This window comes from Lithobates pipiens, unplaced genomic scaffold (genome assembly GCF_037356315.1).
Source record: "Lithobates pipiens isolate NorthernLeopardFrog02 unplaced genomic scaffold, aLitPip1_a1.2 Scaffold_16, whole genome shotgun sequence".
In the NCBI taxonomy this organism is placed as follows: domain Eukaryota; kingdom Metazoa; phylum Chordata; class Amphibia; order Anura; family Ranidae; genus Lithobates; species Lithobates pipiens.
In genome coordinates, this window is record NW_027507748.1 from 265,445,302 (window position 1) to 265,464,208 (window position 18,907).

Sequence of the window (18,907 nt, forward strand, 5' to 3'; positions counted from 1 at the left end):
TGTGTATGCTGGTGCAGCGTCAGACACACAGCCTATTTTTGCAGCTCTCCAGGTGGGACAACAACTTGGAAGGCAGTGATTTTGGCCGCTATTCTCCTCCTCCTGTGTGACCTGAGGTTTGAAAAATGAGCCCTGTGGCTGTGGCAAAAGAAAAGGGAAAGACAACAAAGCAATGAGTACTTCCCTTTGCCTTGGGAGCTTAGCAGCAGAATCCCTTAAAAACAGACAGGTGGTTTTAGGGCATTGAGATAGGAGTCCCTCCCTCAATCCAGGGTGCTACTATGCTTTCCCCTGTGTCCGAGAACACATAGCCCAGAAGCTTTAGCTAGACCAATGTACACAGCTTCCTTGTAAGTCAGATGCTGTGGTTATTGCAAAACTAGCTTACCAGCTTCCCACTATGCATCCTAATATAGTACATCAATGTGGGTGAATTTAGTGAAGACAGGCTGTTCTTCCCACTAAACATTCCTAAAGAGTTAATTGGAAGGGTTGTGAAGTGGTTTGCAGGAACCTGGAGATTCCAGGAATAATAACAAGTTCCAACCTATCGTTTCCTCCTTACACTGCAACTATACCTATCAGTGTGTAGGTTACAACCCATCTGTGGGCTGTATTAGAAGCATAAAATGCTATCCTGCAACCCTTAAAGTGGTTGTAAAGACTCCCCCACAACTTTGTCCCATGTAAATCAGCATAAAAAACCCTAATGAACACTGCTTGTAGATATCTCTTTACTTGCTTAGTATTGTTGTAATCCTTTTTGTTCTTTAGAAGGAAGTCACTGTGCATGCTCAGATCTCCCCTGATTTATGGCACACTCTCTATGTCTTATGCATCTGTTATCAGGACTTCCTACGGCACACAACACTGAACTCACAGCAGGCTGCAGAGTCATTCAGAGCTTCCTTCTACACACCATGTGACCATGTGACATGCCATGCAGTGTAAACTTGGCCATTACTGCAGTCTTAGCTGAAGCTGATAAGACTGACAAAGGCAAACATTAGACATCAGCACAAGTAAATACTATGAAATAAAACAAGTCAGCTACGAACAGGGAAGCAGGGTTGCCATAGAAACGTTGGAGTGTTAAGGAGGCTTGGTTAATAGTACAAGAAGTGCTCAATGTAAGGGAGGAAATATACTCCACTGTGGACTCAGAAAACAATATTTAAGATGGCGCTGCCTAACTCCTGGAAACAAGTTTTTTTAAAGTTTCTTTAAACAGTAAGTAATATGCGATTTGGGCTGGATTACAGTGGCTATAGTTTGATAATTACTTATTATAATGGACTAAATGAAAAGAAGCATCAGAGTGGGAGAGTTTACTTCCTCTTTAATTGATGGGTTCCTGGTGAAAACCTCTGTGCTAGAGCTACATAAACAAGCCTATATTTAGGTCCGGTTCACACTGAGGCAGCACGACTTACAGTGCGATTGCCTCAGGCGACCTGGACACGACCACTGCGGCAACTTGCAAAATGACTTCTGTATAGAAGTCAATGCAAGTCACCTCAAGTCGCCCCAAAAGTCGTACAGGAACCTTTTTACTAAGTCGGAGCGACTTGAGTCACTCCGATTAGAATGTTCCATTGCTTAGAGCGGGACGCGACTTGTCAGGCAGCTAAGTCGCCCCTGTGGCTCTTAGTGTGAAGCCTTACAGGTGTCTGCCTCCAGGCTGAGATTGTGCTCACCTCTTCCTGAGAATGACTTAATTGGTCTCTGGGTCTGTGCTTGTTAAGACCTTCAATCCTTGGGAGGCTTAGACTCGCTCCCACCTGTGTGTGAGCTAGCTACACCTACTCAGACTTATGCAGTAGTAGGGTAACAGCTACCACTACTGTGGTATACTCACACCTCAGACTTCCATTATTTGGAAACTACCATGTTCCTTCACTGGTGGGTGTAGGATTAGTATCTGGAGTTCAGGCTATGCCTAGGGTAGATTGTTTTGTATGACCACACCAGAAATACACATTGGAAGTTTGTTTTGTGTCTTTTCTGTTATATAACTATCTTATGGCTCACTAGTAGGGATGAGCCGAACACCCCCGGTTCGGTTTGCACCAGAACTTTCGAACGGTCCGCAAATTTCTGCGAACTTTAGAACCCTATTGAAGTCTATGGGACTTGAACGTTCAAAATAAAAAGTGCTAATTTTAATGGCTAATATGCAAGATATTGTCCTAAAAAGGGTTTGGAGACCTGGCTCCTGCCCCAGGGGACATGGGTCAATGTCACAGTTTTAAAAAAAAAAAAGGCAGTTTCTTCAGGAGCACCGATTTTAATGACGATTAACCAGTTCCCAACTGGTGCATGCCGATGTACGTTGGCAGAATGGCACGGGCAGGCATATTGGTGTACAGGTGTGTCCTTTTTAATATGCCGCCCTGCCATCACGTGCGTACCACCGCCAGCATGCTCGCGTGGCAGTCGGTACCCCTGTGAGTCCGGTCACAGGTCCCGCGGACTCGATCGCCGCGGGGATGCCTGCGATTGTCTCATGGGGAGGCTGAACTGGGAGATGCCATTATAAACAGCATCTCCCCGTTCTGCCTAGCAACAATTGATGCTGATCTCTGCTCCATGTGATTGGAGCAGAGATCAGCGTTCACTAACACAAAGCCCAACCCCCACAGTTAGTAACACGCCCCTAGGAACACTTAAACTCTACACTGCCACCCCCTGGTTAACCCCTTCACTGCCAATGTCATTTACACAGGAATTAGTGGATTTGTATAGCACTGATTGCTGTATAAATGACAATGGTCCCAAAAATGTCCGATGTGTCCGCCATAATGTTGTAGTCACAATAAAAATCGCTGATCGCCGCCATTACTAGTAAAAAAGAAAAATTATAAAAATACCATAAAACGATCCCCTATTTTGTAAACGCTATAACTTTTGCGCAAACCAATCAATAATCACTTATTGGGATTTTTTTAACCAAAAAAATGTAAAAGAATATGTATCAGCCTAAATCGAGGGAAAAAATGTTTTTTTATATATTTTTGGGGGATATTTATTATAACAAAAAGTAAAAAATAATGTGTTTTTTTCAAAATTGTCGCTCTATTTTTGTTTATAGCGCAAAAAATAAAAACCGCAGGGGTGATCAAATACCACCAAAAGAAAGCTCTATTTGTGGGAAAAAAAGGACAGTAATTTTGTTTGGGAACCACGTCGCGCGACCGCGCAATTGTCAGTTAAATCGACGCAGTGCCAAATCGCAAAAAGTGGTCTGGTCTTAAGCCAGCAAAATGGTCCGGTCTGAAAGTGGTTAAAGTGACAAAAAAAAGTGAAATATTCCTTTAAATATCATGCCTGGGGGGTGTCTATAGTATGCCTGTGAAGTGGCACGTGTTTTCCGTGTTTAGAACAGTCCCTGCACAAATTTACATTTAACAGAAAAAAAGTCATTTAAAACTGCTTGCGGTTTTAATGTAATATCTGGTTCTGGCAATATGGATGAAAATCATTGAGAAAAATGGAATGGCTAGCCCCCTATTCCCATTACCAGACCCTTTGGGTCTTGTACGGATATTAAGGGGAACTCCGTACCCATATTAAAAAAAGGAAAGGCGTGGGGCCCCCAGGCCCTATATACTCAGAACATCAGTATACAGGCGGTGCAAACAAGACAGGGACCGTTTAGGTTTGTTGTGTTAAGTAGAATCTGTTTGTAATTTTGAACTGGTACATTTTTAAAGTGTAGCTCCAGTCAAAAAATCGATTTTTAAGATTTTTGGAAAACATAGGGAAGGGTTATCACCCCTGTATAATTTTTTTTGCTGTCCGTCTTTTTTCATCTCACTTCCTGTTGTCTCCTTCTGTTTGCTAGTAGGAGACGTTTGTAAGTTGGATGTTTGAAAGTAGGGGCCTCCCCTATATGCTCTGCAGAAATGGGGGCCTAAGGTGTTGGTGTTGCCACAACACTGTAAGCCATCAAAGTGACTCTTGGTGGGCGCTGGAGCGCTCTGCTGTGAACGATTATATCAAGAATTGTAATTACATGCCCCTGTTAAACAGGGGCTGAAAAATTGAGCCTTACGCACTGCTGCTGGTGCCACAACACTGCAACCTCTCCCAGATACTCTAGCTGGAGTGCAGGAATAAGCCCTGCTGCAAAGCATTGCATCAAAAATTGTATTACATGCCCCTGTTAAACAGGGGCTGAAAAATTGGGCCTTAGGCACTGGTGCTGGTGCCACAACACTGCAACCTCTACCATATACTCTAGTTGGAGTGCAGGAATGAGCCCTGCTGCAAAGCATTGCATCAAAAATTGTAATTACACGCCCCTGTTAAACAGGGGCTGAAAAATTGGGCTGGTGGCACTGGTGCTGGTGCCACGACACTGCAACCTCTCCCATATACTCTATTTGGAGTGCAGGAATGAGCCCTGCTGCAAAGCATTGCATCAAAAATTGTAATTGCACAGCCCTGTTAAACAGGGGCTGAAAAATTGGGCCTTAGGCATGGTTGCTGGTGCCACGACACTGCAACCTCTCCCATATACTCTATTTGGAGTGCAGGAATGAGCCCTGCTGCAAAGCATTGCATCAAAAATTTTAATTACATGCCCCTGTTAAACAGGGGCTGAAAAATTGGGCTGGTGGCATCACCCAGAACCAAAAATGTTCTTCGAACATATCAGCAGGATCATTGAGGAGGAAGGGGATAGTCAGTCAACATAACAGGACAGTCACTCAGTATCAGCATAGGCAGTCTTGAAGGGATGTGACATTTCCAAAAAAATTATTCGGTTACATCAGCTTCAGGTGCTTGGTAGCTGGTGGTGATCCAAGACTTATTCATTTTTATGAAGGTCAGTTGATCAACCGAGTCGGTGGACAGGCGCACCCTGTGATCGGTTACAAAGCCACCAGCAGCACTGAAGGTGGGTTCTGACAATAACATTTGATGCAGGAAAGGCCAATAGCTCAATTGCATACTGTGCAAGCTCTTGCCAGTGATCCATCATCAAGACCCAGTAAGCTTGAGGATTTTCGGTGGGAAAGGTGTCCAAGTCTGACCTTGCCCCTAGGTATTCCTGCACCATGTAAATCAGATGCTGGAACCGATCATACCTTGGGGCTGTGGACTAAAAAATCCTTCTGTGACTGACCGAAGCCTCAGCAACACGTTGTCCAGGACCAGAAGTTTGTAACCTAACAGTCTCTGGGAACGCGTTGCACAGATCTTTCTGCAAGGCCTCCCAGAGATGTCTCATCCTCTGCTCCCTCTGCGACGGCAAGCTAAGGTCCGCAATCTTACCCTTGTACTGTGGATCAAGGAGAGTGGCCAGCCAGTAATAGTCCCTTGATTCGAAGAATAAGAGGATCCTTCCACAGGCTTCAGGGAGGCCATGCAGCGTGGGTTAGATGAGGCATTCGGTCCGGAGTCCTCTGGGTCACTAAGGACAACATGATCTGCTGCCACCTCCTCCCAGCCACGTAGAAGTCCACGGGTTTCTTGGGACTGTAAACCATCCCTACAAGACTGCTGCTGCTGATGCTGAGTGCCAGGCTCCACCTCCATACTGACACAATCATCCTCCTCCTCCTCCTCCTTGTCCTCTTCCTGTGTGATGGGTGGGACAGCAGGAACACTGTCTGGATAAAGGGGGCTTTGAGAGGCAAGGAAGTCCTCCTCTTCCTGCCTCTGTTCTGCCTCAAGTGCCCTGTCCATTATTCCACGCAGCGTATGCTCCAACAAGGTAGACAAGATGATGCATGCACTGTCACTGCTCACCATCCTTGTGGCCTCCTCAAACTGTGACAGGACAGTGCATGCATCCCTGATCATGCCCCACTGGCATGGTGAGAAAAAAAACCGAGCTCCCCTGACCCTGTCCTGGTGCCGTCGTCGCATAGGCACTCATTGATGGCCCTCTGCTGCGTGTGCAGCCGCTGCAGCATGGCCAACTTTGAGTTACACCTGCTGGGCATGTCACATATAAGGCGGTTCTTGGGCAGGTTCAACTTCTTTTGGAGCTCAGCCAGCCGCGCACTGGCATTAAATGATCAGCGGAAATGCACACAGACTTTCCTGGCCTACTTCAGGACATCCTGTAAGCCCGGGTACCTGCCCAAGAACCGCTGCAGCACAAGGTTAAGGACGTGAGCTACACAGGGCACATGGGTCAGTTGTCCCTGTCAGAGGGCGGAGAGGAGGTTGGTGCCATTGTCGCAAACCCTCATTCCTGGCTTAAGCTGGCGTGGCATCAACCACCTCTTGGCCTGCCCCTGCAGAGCTGACAAAATATTTGCCCCAGTGTGGCTCCTGTCCCCCAAACAAACCAGCGCAAGCACGGCATGGCATCTTTTTGCCTACGTACTTGTCTAGCCCCTTGAACGCCTACGGAGCACTGCTGGTTCCGGGGACAGAGTACTGGAAGAGGCCATGGAGGAAGAAGAAGAGGAGGGGGTGAAGGAGAGAGGTGTGTCACAACCAGTAGTAGCATTTTGGAGGCGTGGTGGCGGAACAACCTCCAACACTACTGCATCTTGTCCTGCATTCTTCCCAGCTGCCAGAAGAGTGACCCAATGGGCTGTGAAAGATAGGTAACGTCCCTGTCCATGCCTGCTGGACAATGAGTCAGTGGTAATATGCACCTTACTGCTGACCGCCCTGTCCAGCGAGGCAAGGACATTGCCTTCCACATGCCAGTAGAGGGCCGGCATCGCCTTCCATGAGAAAAAGTGGCGTTTGGGGACCTGCCACTGAGGAACCGCACATTGCACAAACTCACAGAAGGGGGCCGAGTCTACCAACTGAAAAGGCAGCAGTTGAAGTGCTAGCATTTTAGCCAAGCTAGCATTCAACCGCTGGGCATGTGGTTGGCTGGGAGTGAACTTCTTTCGATGGTGCAGCAGCTGGGGCAGGGAAATTTGCCTGCTACAATCGGATGTGGGTGTACTGCTAGCAGAGTGCCCGCAAGTACTTGGCTGTGACACACCTAATTCTACACCTTCATTTCTCTCAGTGCAGGTTTCAGAGAGGACTGAAGGTCTAGTGGGGTTGGAGATCCCAGCTGAGGAGGAGCAAGGAGAGGTCCGCTTTGTTCTTTGGTGTGGGTCTTTAAGGTACGCTTGCCAACGAGCTGCATGGCAGGTCAACATATGTCTGGTTCAAGCATGTGGTACCCAAGCGGCTGATGTCTTGGCCATGCGAGATACGCTTAAGACATATGTTACAAATAGCAGCGGTGCAATCTGATGCACTCATCTCAAAAAAGGCCCACACCAAAGAACTTTTGAAATAACGCACAGAGGCAGTGCCCTGCACAGGTGGAGCTCTGCGGTGTGATTCAGTCGGTGTGCTGCTCCTAAGCTGGCCCCCGGAGGGCATCCTGCCTCGTTGGAGCTGTGCCTCCTCCTCCTCTCTCCTATCAGGCACCCACGTGGAGTCAGTGACCTCATCATCCCCTCCCTCTTCATCACTGGAACAAACCTGGCAGTATGCTGCAGCTGGTGGAACATGACTGCCAGATTGCTGTCCTTCTTGAGCATCTCCTCTCTCTGCGCTCACTCTACTGCCTTCCTCTAGGTGAGTATCATTATCAGAGCCTTCAAAACACTGGGCATCCTCCTGGAGAATGTACCAAACACTGTGCTCAAACAGTTCGGGGGACTCCTCAGGAGGACATGGTGGGTCTAGGAAAGGAGTGACTGATGATGACATTGAGACGAGGGAAGAGGATGCGTTGGCAGCTCCTTTGCTAGTACCCTGAGCCTGGGTGAGAGAGGATGAGGAGGATGAAGAGGGCTTGGTCATCCATTCTACCAAGTCTTCGGCATGATGCGGCTGAACGCGTCTCTTTTATTGGCTCGTGACTGTCTACCTCTACTTGTTGGCCTTCCAGACATAGTAATGGCCTGCAGGGAGATGGGAAAACCAGCAATTGGGTAGTGTATATTGTGCTGGAGGCACACAACACCCATTAACTCCTGCAGATGCCTTTATGATAGAACATCAGCAATAAATGGTAGATACAGGTGTATACTGTGCTGGAGGCACACAACACCCACTAACTACTGCAGATGCCTATATGAGAGAACACCAGCAATAAAGGATAGATATAGGTGTATACTGTGCTGTGCTGGAGGCACACAACACCCACTAACTCCTGAAGATGCCTTTATTATAGAACACCAGCAATAAAGGGTAGATACAGGTGTATACTGTGCTGTGCTGGAGGCACACAACATCCACTAACTCCTGCAGATGGCTGTATTGCTGTATTAGAGATCACCAGCAATAAAGGGTAGATAAATATGTATACAGAGCTGGAGGCACACAACACCCACTAACTCCTGCAGATGGCTGTATTAGAGAACAACAGCAATAAAGGGTAGATACAGGTGTATACAGAGCTGGAGGCACACAACACCCACTAACTCCTGCAGATGCCTTTATTATAGAACACCAGCAATAAAGGGTCGATACAGGTGTATACTGTGCTGTGCTGGAGGCACACAACACCCACTAACTCCTGCAGATGCCTTTATTATAGAACACCAGCAATAAAGGGTAGATACAGGTGTATACTGTGTTGGAGGCACACAACACCCACTATCTCCTGCAGATGGCTGTATTAGAGATCACAAGCAATAAAGGGTAGATACAGGTGTATATTGTGCTGTGCTGGAGGCACACAACACCCACTAACTCCTGCAGATGGCTGTATTAGAGAACAACAGCAATAAAGTATAGATACAGGTGTATACTGCGCTGGAGGTACACAACACCCACTAACTCCTGCAGACGCCTGTGGCCAATTATGGCTCTCCTCGCTGCCGGCGTTGTGATTGGCCAAGCATGCGGGGTCACAGTGCATGCTTGGCCAATCATGAGCCAGCAATGAACTGCGATGGCACAGTGCATTGTGGGCTGTGAGCGCCACACGAATTTGGCGCGAATGGCCAACAGAGTTCTGGCTTCACCAAACGGGCGAACAGCCGGTGTTCGAGTCGAACATGTGTTCGATTCGAACACCAAGCTCATCCCTACTCACTAGAAATGCATAATATTGCTAAATCAGAAATACACAACATTGAATTATTGTTGTGAAAGTCCGTGAGTCTCCAAAACATATTTCACTTTAACAAGCAATATTGATCAGTGTTTTTTTCTCTCTCAAACCGCCTTTCCTTCACCACACCGCTGTGAAATGTGATTCCTCTCCCCCTTATGTGAATTAACTCACCGACTAAATCAGCCTCACACTCAACGTGTTTGGCATGTCATTCGTCATTCACTTGACTTAATCAATCAAGTCAATCAAGTCAAGTGAATGACGAAACATGTCGGGGCATGGCTACTAGGTAACTGAGAGTGAGAGGAACCATTGGACGGCTCACGTCTATCTTCACCAAGATGCTGGTGAGGCCAAGGAGCGGTGAGAGATTTAAAGAGTGTGTCTCACATACCCTGGGTCCGCTAAAAATCACCAATGCTTTGGCAATCAGCTGTGTTAAAGTGTGTTGTGGCTTGACTTATTTGGCGTGGTTACAAGTTTTTAAATGTGAGTGTAACTTAAGAGGATCTTAATCGTGTGATTAAAAGATTTTTTTACGGTATCACGCTATGGGAGCATTTCCTTTTTTTCTATTTCATGAGAGCGCTGTCTATGAAAGTGTCAATTGAGTCAGCTTTTCTCCCGCTGAAGTGAAAGATTGTATGCCTGTCATCCACATCCCTGGAAAAAGGGTTTGGAAAGCGCTTTTCTGCCAAACACGTTGAGTGTGAGGCTGATTTGGTCAGTGAGTTAATTCACATAAGGGGGAGAGGAATCACATTTCACACCGGTGTGGTGAAGGAAAGGCAGTTTGAGAGAGAAAAAAACACTGATCAATATTGCTTGATAAAGTGAAATATGTTTTGGAGACTCACAGACTTTTGCAACATTGTATGAACACTGCATATGCTCTGCAATACTCCATGAGGAGTGTTTAAATATATAGTGTGAACTATCACTTATTCACTGAGTTATTTATTTTTATTTAATGTTTATTTACTATTAATCATTTTTTACTTTTTTATTTATGTATACAATTTTTTTGAGCTATATCTGATGCACTTTGTAGTATAATATTTAGTGGTGTAATAGTCACTTGGTTTAGCACCACGTGTTTCAATTATTTATAATAGGAACAAAAACACAGAAATTACACATTATTTAAGTGGCTGCTTAGTGGGGAAAGGTTCTTTTGCTGGAAGCACAGTGATAAATACACAGGTGAAAGGGCATTAGTGAGTGTATTATTGATGTGCATTGAATTATTGTTAATGACATTTCTGTTGGCTATGTGACAGTACACTGTTGCTAATCAGAAACACATGACATTGAGTTACTGATGGCAGGATTTCTGTTGGTTATATGACTGTACAAGTTTGCTTATCAGAAACCCATTACATTAAATTGTTAGTGACATTTCTGTTGGTTATATGACTGTACAAGGTTGCTATTCGGAAATGCACAGTATTTAGTTTTTGCTAGTGACATTTCTGTTGGTTATGTGACTGTACAAGCTTGCTAATCAGAAATGCACAACATTGAATCATCCAGCAACATTTCTGTTGGTTAAATGACTGTACAAGGTTGATATTCGGAAATGCACAGCATTGAGTTTTTGGCTAGTGACGTTTCTGTTGGTTATATGACTATACAAGTTTGCTAATCAGAAATGCACAACATTGAATTGTCCAGTAACAGTTCTGTTGGTTACATGACTGTACAAGGTTGCAATTCAGAAATGCACAACATTGAATTATTGTTAGTGACATTTCATGTGGCTATATGACTGTACACTGTTGCTTATCAGAAACACACGCCATTGAGTTACTGATAGCGACATTTCTGTTGGTTATATGACTGTACAAGTTTGCTAATCAGAAACACACAACGTTGTATTATTGGTAGTGACATTTCTGTGGATTATGGGACTGTACACTGTTGCTTATCAGAAACGCATTACATTGAATTGTTAGTGACACTTCTGTTATATAACCGTACACTATTACTAATCAGAAATGCGCAACATTGATTTGTTAGAGACATTTCTGTTGGTTATATGACTGTACAAAGTTGCTATTCAGAAACGCACAGCATTGAGTTTTTGCTAGTGATATTTCTGTTGGTTATATGACTCTACAAATTTGCAAATCATAAATGCACAACAATGAATTGTCAGCAACATTTCTGTTGGTTATATGACTGTAAACGGTTGCTAATCAGAATTGCACAGCATTAAATTTTTGCTAGTGATTTTATTACTATACCCTGTTAATCAGAAGTGTGTTAGTGTCACTCTCTGCCGGTTATGACTGCATGTGGTCTAGCACCAGCAATACACAACTGTAAGTCGCATGTGTCTTTTCTGTTGTCATACTGGCTATGCAATTGCATTTTCTTGATCAACAGAAATGCACAATATGTGTTAGTATCATTTCTGCTGGTTATATGACTGTACTGCGTTTGGTATCAGAAATATACAAAACCAAAGTGATTCTTGTCCTTCTGTCTTGCATATATTACCTTAGTTTGCTGTACATAAAAAAAAACAAAGCAGTGAAAGGTGTCTGTATCTTCTCTGTTTTTTTCATATTGGTTACTGAGAAAAACACCACATTTGCATTTGTTAATGTAATTTCTGTTGGACATATGACCGTACCTTGTTGGGCATCAGAACCACACTTTTGAAGTTTGTGTCCTTTCTCTTTGATTAAGTTATATGATGGTATCCTAATGCGTATTAGAAATGCACAACATTTTACGTTTTGTCTGTGTCTTCTCTGTTCTACAGGTGACTGTATATCAGAAAATACAACAGTGAAGGCTGGGCGTGTCTTCCTGTTTTGTATTTCATATAAAGCTTGAGCTTGCTACCCTTCAGAAATACAAGATTTGTGGACTGTATATCTGTGATATTAATTATATGTGTCACTTTTATTTCAGACCTTATTTTCCATGCACATGGAAGGAACAGGAGTTCGGACTGCAAAAAATACAACAAAAAAAACCCCAGACATAGGAGATTTATGGCTTGAAGATGCAGCATCAGAAATTACCAGAAATTATCCTTCATGTCACCCCCTTGGACGAACTGGATGTAGCTAGCCAATATTCGTCTTTTACTCATACTATAGACTTAATTCCCTGTAGTAGGGATCTGCTTAATTTAACAATCATTGGTACCAAGAAGAAGAAGGCAGGGACATAGGTGGAGCAGACCTGCAGATCAGTTACATGATCCAGCTAGGATACCTTAATCACACACTAAGGAGTGGAGGTAAAAATTCAAGTCAAAACCTGGCGTTTGGCAAAAAGGCCTTGCAGGCAGGGGTTCCATCCTAAAGTAGGCCTGTGGTTTCTTTTGTCATCCTCTCAGGTGTGCCATCCTGGAAGGCGATAGGAGAAAACCTACGTTAGACTAACCGGTAACGGTATTTCTACGAACCTTTCAGGACGGCAGGCCTACTTCCTGCCCTATGTGGAGGTAAAATGAGCTGAACACTAGGTGGTGAGTACCTATGCGGAGTGATTCTCCTTGCGAACTGGTTCAGGATTACTTTATTACATACTGGGGATCAAGGGGAAGGATGGGGACTTATAACAAGCTGTCAACTTATTGTGTTTCCTGTAGGGAGGAGCCCTCATCTCTCAGGTGTGCCGTCCTGGAAGGTTTGTAGGAATACCATTACGGGTAAGTCTAACTTAGGTTTTCTATTTTCTCTTACCAAAGATTTTATTGAAGAGAAAACAATATGGCACATACATATAGAATCAAGCATACCGTACCAAATAAGTTATGGTATGGCCAAAAGACAAATAGGACAAACCCATGCAGGGGTTGGTAAGAGCATACAGAAATTGTTGTACAAGAAGAAAGAATAGAAAACATTGTTTTATATTTTATTTTCTTGTGTGAAATAAGTTGATTATGATCATGAGTTGATGAGATTTGTAAATCATTAAATTCTGTTTTTATGTGTATTTTACACAGTGGGAATAATTTACTTAAACTGTGCACACAGAATCAGGTGCAGCTGTGCATAGTAACCAATCAGCTTCTAACTTCAGCTTGTTCAATTAAGCTTTGACAATAAAACCTAGAAGTTGATTTATTATTATCTACAGCTGCACCACATTTTGTGTGCACCAATGGTAATAAATCTTCCCCAGTGTCCCAACTTTTTTTGGAATGGAGGTTGTACTTTACAATTTACATGACAGAGAGGTTAAACGGGTCCTTACAGTAAAATATAAGAGTCACTTATGTGGCAGCACCCACCCCTGAACAGCCTGATGAAGGGGTCCTGCGTGGCTCCGAAACGTTGCACTATCCTTGTGTTGTGATCATACAATAAATCACTAGTTTGGATGCTATCTATGTCGTTCCATGGTGTGCTGGCAAATATATTCACTGTGACTTGAACCAGTATCCAGCTGGTTGTTGCTACAGCACCCAAACTCGAGAGCTCATCCAGGAATGTGTGCGATAGGAATATGAAGTATTATGTATGAACTGCTTCGTGCTCACATCATTGAAAAATGAGAGACGGGCGGGAACCCTATTGTTCTCGGAGGACGTCATATCGTCAAATGACGTTTTGGTGTAATCGTCACCGTCCACCGGACACCGTAATTTGGGTTATTTTCACCAAAGAAATGTAGCAGAATACAGTTTGGGCTAAATTTATGAAGAAAGATTATTTATTTGCAAACTTTTATAACAGAAACAAAGAAAAACACTTTTTTTTTTCACTTTTTTTGGCCTTTTTTGTTTATTTAGTAAAAAAATAAAAAAACAAGTGGTGATTAAATACCACCAAAAGAAAGCTCTCTTTGTGTGAAAAAATGATAGAAATGTAATATGGGCACAGTGTTGCATGACCATGCAATTGTCATTCTAAAGCCTCATACACATGATAGGACTTTGTACAAACTTTCCCTTGGATTTTTGTACAAAGGGCGTCGGCCCTGAACTTGTATTGCATACACACAGCAGGACTTTTTCAGCCAATTTTCACCAAATCACGTGGTTTTTCTGCTCTTTACCGCCACCTTTGGTCAACTTCTGTATTGTCGTCTGATCTTTTGCATTGGTTCTGAGCATGCCTGTTTGTACTTTGTACAAAAGTCCTATGGTTTTCTGTACACACGATCATACTTTGCTCCATCTGACTTTTGTTGCCAGAAAGTTTGTCCATTTGCACAGCCAACAAAAGTCCGATGAAAACCAAAAAAGTTTGTCCGATGGAGCGTACACACGGTCGGATGTTGCTCCAAAACAGCTAATTTGCATGTTTGTTGTCAAAAAGTCTGATCGTGTGTATGGGCCTTAAGTGTGACAGAGCTGAAACCTGGAAATTGGCCTGAGCAGGAAGGGAATAAAAGTGCCCAAGTGGTTTAAATACAAAAAGTTAGATCAACACAAAAAAAAGGCTCACCTAGGCTAGGGTGACATGAAAGCTGAAGATCCCAAATCTTAGGAGAATGCACAGTGCTGGAACATATTCTTGTAAAGCCTCATACACACGATAGGACTTTGTACAAACTTTCCCTTGGATTTTTGTACAAAGGGCGTTGGCCCTGAACTTGTATTGCATACACACAGCAGGACTTTTTCAGCCAACTTTCACCAAATTACGTGTTTTTTCTGCTCTTTACTGCCACCTTTGGTCAACTTCTGTATTGTTGTCTGATCTTTTGCATTGGTTCTGAGCATGCCTGTTTGTGCTTTGTACAAAAGTCCTATGGGTTTCTGTACACACGATCAGACTTTGCTCCATCGGATTTTTGTTGCCAGAAAGTTTGTCTGTTCGCACAGCCAACAAAAGTCTGATGAAAACCAAAAAAGTTTGTCCGATGGAGCGTACACACGGTCGGATGTTGCTCCAAAACAGCTAATTTGCATGTTTGTTGTCAAAAAGTCTGATCGTATGTATGGGCCTTTAGAGTTGGAATCTATAGTGCAAAGTTATAGTGCAAATTATTTAACTATCAAATGCAAAATTGCGAAGTTATCAAAACTGCAGAACACAGGTTTTCAAAAGTCCACTTCACAATTCTATCATTTACATCATGTGTGCCTAGTGTGCTCAAAAATCACATCCGTGCTATTTTAGAAGCCTTTTCACCACTTTGTGCATCACCACCACCTTCTGAAATGGTCACTCATCAGAGCCTAGAAAAAACGTTGCCTTTGGTTCATATTGGAATAACCACTCCACTTTCCTGGCATTTCTCCAGCTAGGTTGCCACTAGTTACTCCTCAAATCTTGACATCTCATAAGACGCAAATAGCCATCAATGCGTAATATGCTTTTTTTAAATGTATTTAAACCAACAAGGTAAACTTTGCCAATTATAAAAATATGCACTCACAAATCAGGTGCCATTAGACCGGCACTCGGTCTTTCCAGCAGTGTATATTTTGGGTTAGTTCCGCAGCTTTGTCTCCCGGGATCGGTGTGCATACGGGTTGGGACAGGAAGTGATTAACCAGAAGCCTCTACGCGTTTTGCATATATATATAAACGCACGCCGATCCCGGGAGACGAAGCAGTGGAACTAACCCAAAATACACACTGCTGGAATGACTCAGTGCCAGTCTAAGTTTAACTTCAGTCCTACATTTATCTCCTGGATACAACTAATGTACAAAAACCCCTCAGCTAGAGTCAGTACAAATGGTATCCTTTCACCCCTTCTATCTACACAGATTTACTAGGCAGGACTGCCCACTGTCCCCAGGACTATTTGCCCTGGCCATCGAAACACTAGTTCTCCTAATCAGATCTTCTGAGGCAATGGGAGGGATAGCGGTGGGCCCGCTGAGGGAGAAGCTCTCCTTGTACGCGGATGATGCCCTCCTCTATCTCCCGATTTCCTCAACCTCCCTTGAGGGTGATTGACCTATATGGGTACTTCTCGGGGGTCTGCATCAACTGGGCCAAATCCATACTTTTCCCGCTATCCCACTCACTTCCACCCCACCGGCTCACATACCCCCGATGTCTGTTACTAAATTTAGATACTTAGGGATTGAAATACAGAAAGATCTTTCTTCATATCTGAAAGACAATGTGTACCCGATTCTCCAACAACTCATGCGTAGATGCCTGACTTGGAAATCCCTGCCCCTGACACCAGTGGGGGAGATTAACCTTCTCAAAATGATGTTTCTCCCCCAAATTTCTGCATTTAGAAACACTCCAGTCCCTATTCCTACTTTCTTTTTCCAAAAGTTAGACCAGGTGGTGAACACCTTAATTTGGGCTGGCTTAGCCCCAGGGTGGCTAAAGCAACCTTGCAACTGCCCCTCTCCCATAGTGGACTAGCGCTCCCATGCTTTAAACAATACTACTGGCCACCGGTGGTGGTGACAGTGCGATGGTGGTTTACCCAACCACGTAATAACCCGTGTGTTAACTTAAAGGTTGCCATCCTGGGATCCTACTCAGCACTGAGTAATTTGGTGTTTAGGGGTCCAAAACCGCACCCAACGATGACAACCCCAATGCGCACGACAACCCGGGTATGGGAACAAATGTCTGCTAGACTCAACATGACTAACACATTCTCCCCATACAATCCACTCTGTGACAATCCTAGGTTACACCACCTCCAGTCTATCCCAGACCCAGCGGTCTGGGCTGGATATGACATTAAAACATTACAACAAATTATGCCAGAGGGTAGACTTCTCTCTAATGAGTCGGGTCATCACACCTTCCAACTCCCACCAAAGACGTTCTTCCGATACCTGCAATTGCGGCATGTGGTACAAGCCCAATTCCCTGCTGAAATACATCTACAGGCACATACGGTGGAGCATTTTCTGATTTCCAGTAATGCCGATCGCATCTTCTCATATCTCATATCGGTCAGGTGCTTGACCAGAGAGGAGAAGTTACGAATAAACTTCCTATAGTAGTTGGCAAAGCCCAGGAAACGCTGCAGAGGACGTAAACCTACGGGTCGAGGCCACTGTAGGACTGCCGAAAGTTTCTGTGGGTCCATCGAAAAAACCAGCAGTGGAAATGACATGCCCAGGAATGTAACCTGTTCACTATGGAACTCACACTTCTCCAGTTTACAATAGATATTGTTCTCTCTTAGTTTCTGAAGCACACGACAGACATCTGTGTGGTGGCTCTCCAGGGACTTGGAAAATATGAGGATATCATTGAGATAAACCACCACACATAACTGCAACAAATCTCGGAGGACATCGTTAATAAATTCCTGCAAAACTGCCGGGGCGTTACAAAGCCCAAAAGGCATTACCAGGTACTCATAATAACCTGTTCTGGTATTAAACGCAGTTTTCCACTCATTGCCCTCCTTAATGCGCACAAGATTGTATGCCTCTCTCAAGTCAAGCTTCGTGAAAACCGTTTCTCACTTGAGGCGGTCAAATAACTCTGTAATCAACAGAATCGGGTAGGCATTCTTAATCGTGACATAATTGAGACCCCTATAATCTATACAAAGTTCACCGCTCTTCTTCTTCACAAAGAAGAAACCAGCACCAGCAGGAGACGATGATTTGCGAATGAAACCTTGAGAAAGTGCATCTGCAACATACTCCTCCATGGCCTTATCCTCCAAGACTGACAAAGGGTAAACAGAGCCAGGAGGAGGTATGGCACCAGACTGAAAGTCAATTGCACAATCAAAAGACCGGTGTGGAGGCAAACTACCGGCTTGACCTTTGTCAAAGACATTGCTGAAAGCAGAGTGAAGAGGTGCACATGACCTTGGATACCTTCAGGAAGCATGTCTCACTGCATTGTAGTGACCAGGAGAGAACCTCAGCACGGAACCAATCAAAAGAGGGGTTTTGCCTCTGTAATCAAGGATAACCAATGACCAGTGGAAATCTGGGTGAGGAAATAACTTGGAATTGGATTATCTCATGGTGAAGAGCCCCTACGGCCATGGACAATGGAACCATCTCATGAGTCACATGGGCAGGCTGTAAAGGTCTCCCATCAAGAGCCTCAATGGCAAGTGTAGTATCACGCAGCTGCAGCGGAATCGAGTTCTGTGAAACAAATGCAGCATCAATGAACAGGCCTGCAGCCCCAGAGTTGATTAGAGCCTGTATCTCGATGGACGACTCAGCCCAAGAAAGGGTGACTGAAACTGGGGTGCTTATCCTTCTGAATAACTGGGGATGAAACAACGCCACCTGACTTCAAAAAGTGACCTGCCTGGCCACAATAAAGGCACAATCTCTCCCTCCTCCTAAAGGCTCTCTCATCTGCAGAGAGACGCGTGAAGCCCAAGTGCATGGGTTCATCTTCACTGACCGACTCGGTACCAGGAGGCATGGGAGGTGAGGGAAGCACGGGTGGGACTGCAAAGCTTGGAGGCAAACGTACAGGAGGCTTCCGCAAGCGCTCTTTCAAAGAAGATCTTTCTCTGAGTCTGGAGTCAATGAGTATGGCAAATGAGATCAAGCTCTCCAGCTCAGTGGGCATATCTCGGGCTGCTATCTCATTCTTGATGGAATCCAAGAGACCATGAGAAAAAGCAGCCACGAGGGCCTCATTGTTCCAAGCAACCTCTGCTGCCAGAGTACGGAATTCAATGGTGTAGTCGGCAACAGTTCTCATACTCTGTTTGATGGACATGAGGCACTTGGCAGCAGAAGCGGAGCATGCAGGAACGTCAAATACCCTTTTAAAGGAGGCCACAAAGTCAGGGTAATGCAAGAAAACAGGTTTTTGCGTCTCCCATAGAGGGTTTGCCCAGGCCAAGGCTCTCTCAGAAAGCAAAGATATCACAAAACCTACTTTGCTTCTGTCTGTGGGAAATGCCTGGGTTAGCATTTCAAAGTAAATCTCAACCTGGTTTTGATCTGGATCACCCCCAAATCGCTGGGGA

General features: G+C 44.4%; 1 protein-coding gene across 1 annotated transcript in view; it reads right to left on the reverse strand.

The window, feature by feature from the left end:
* LOC143984335 (NADH-cytochrome b5 reductase 1-like) overlaps positions 1-18,907 on the reverse strand; it is a 113,581-nt gene that overhangs the window by 26,403 nt on the left and 68,271 nt on the right. The gene's annotated exons all lie outside the window — the stretch shown is intronic.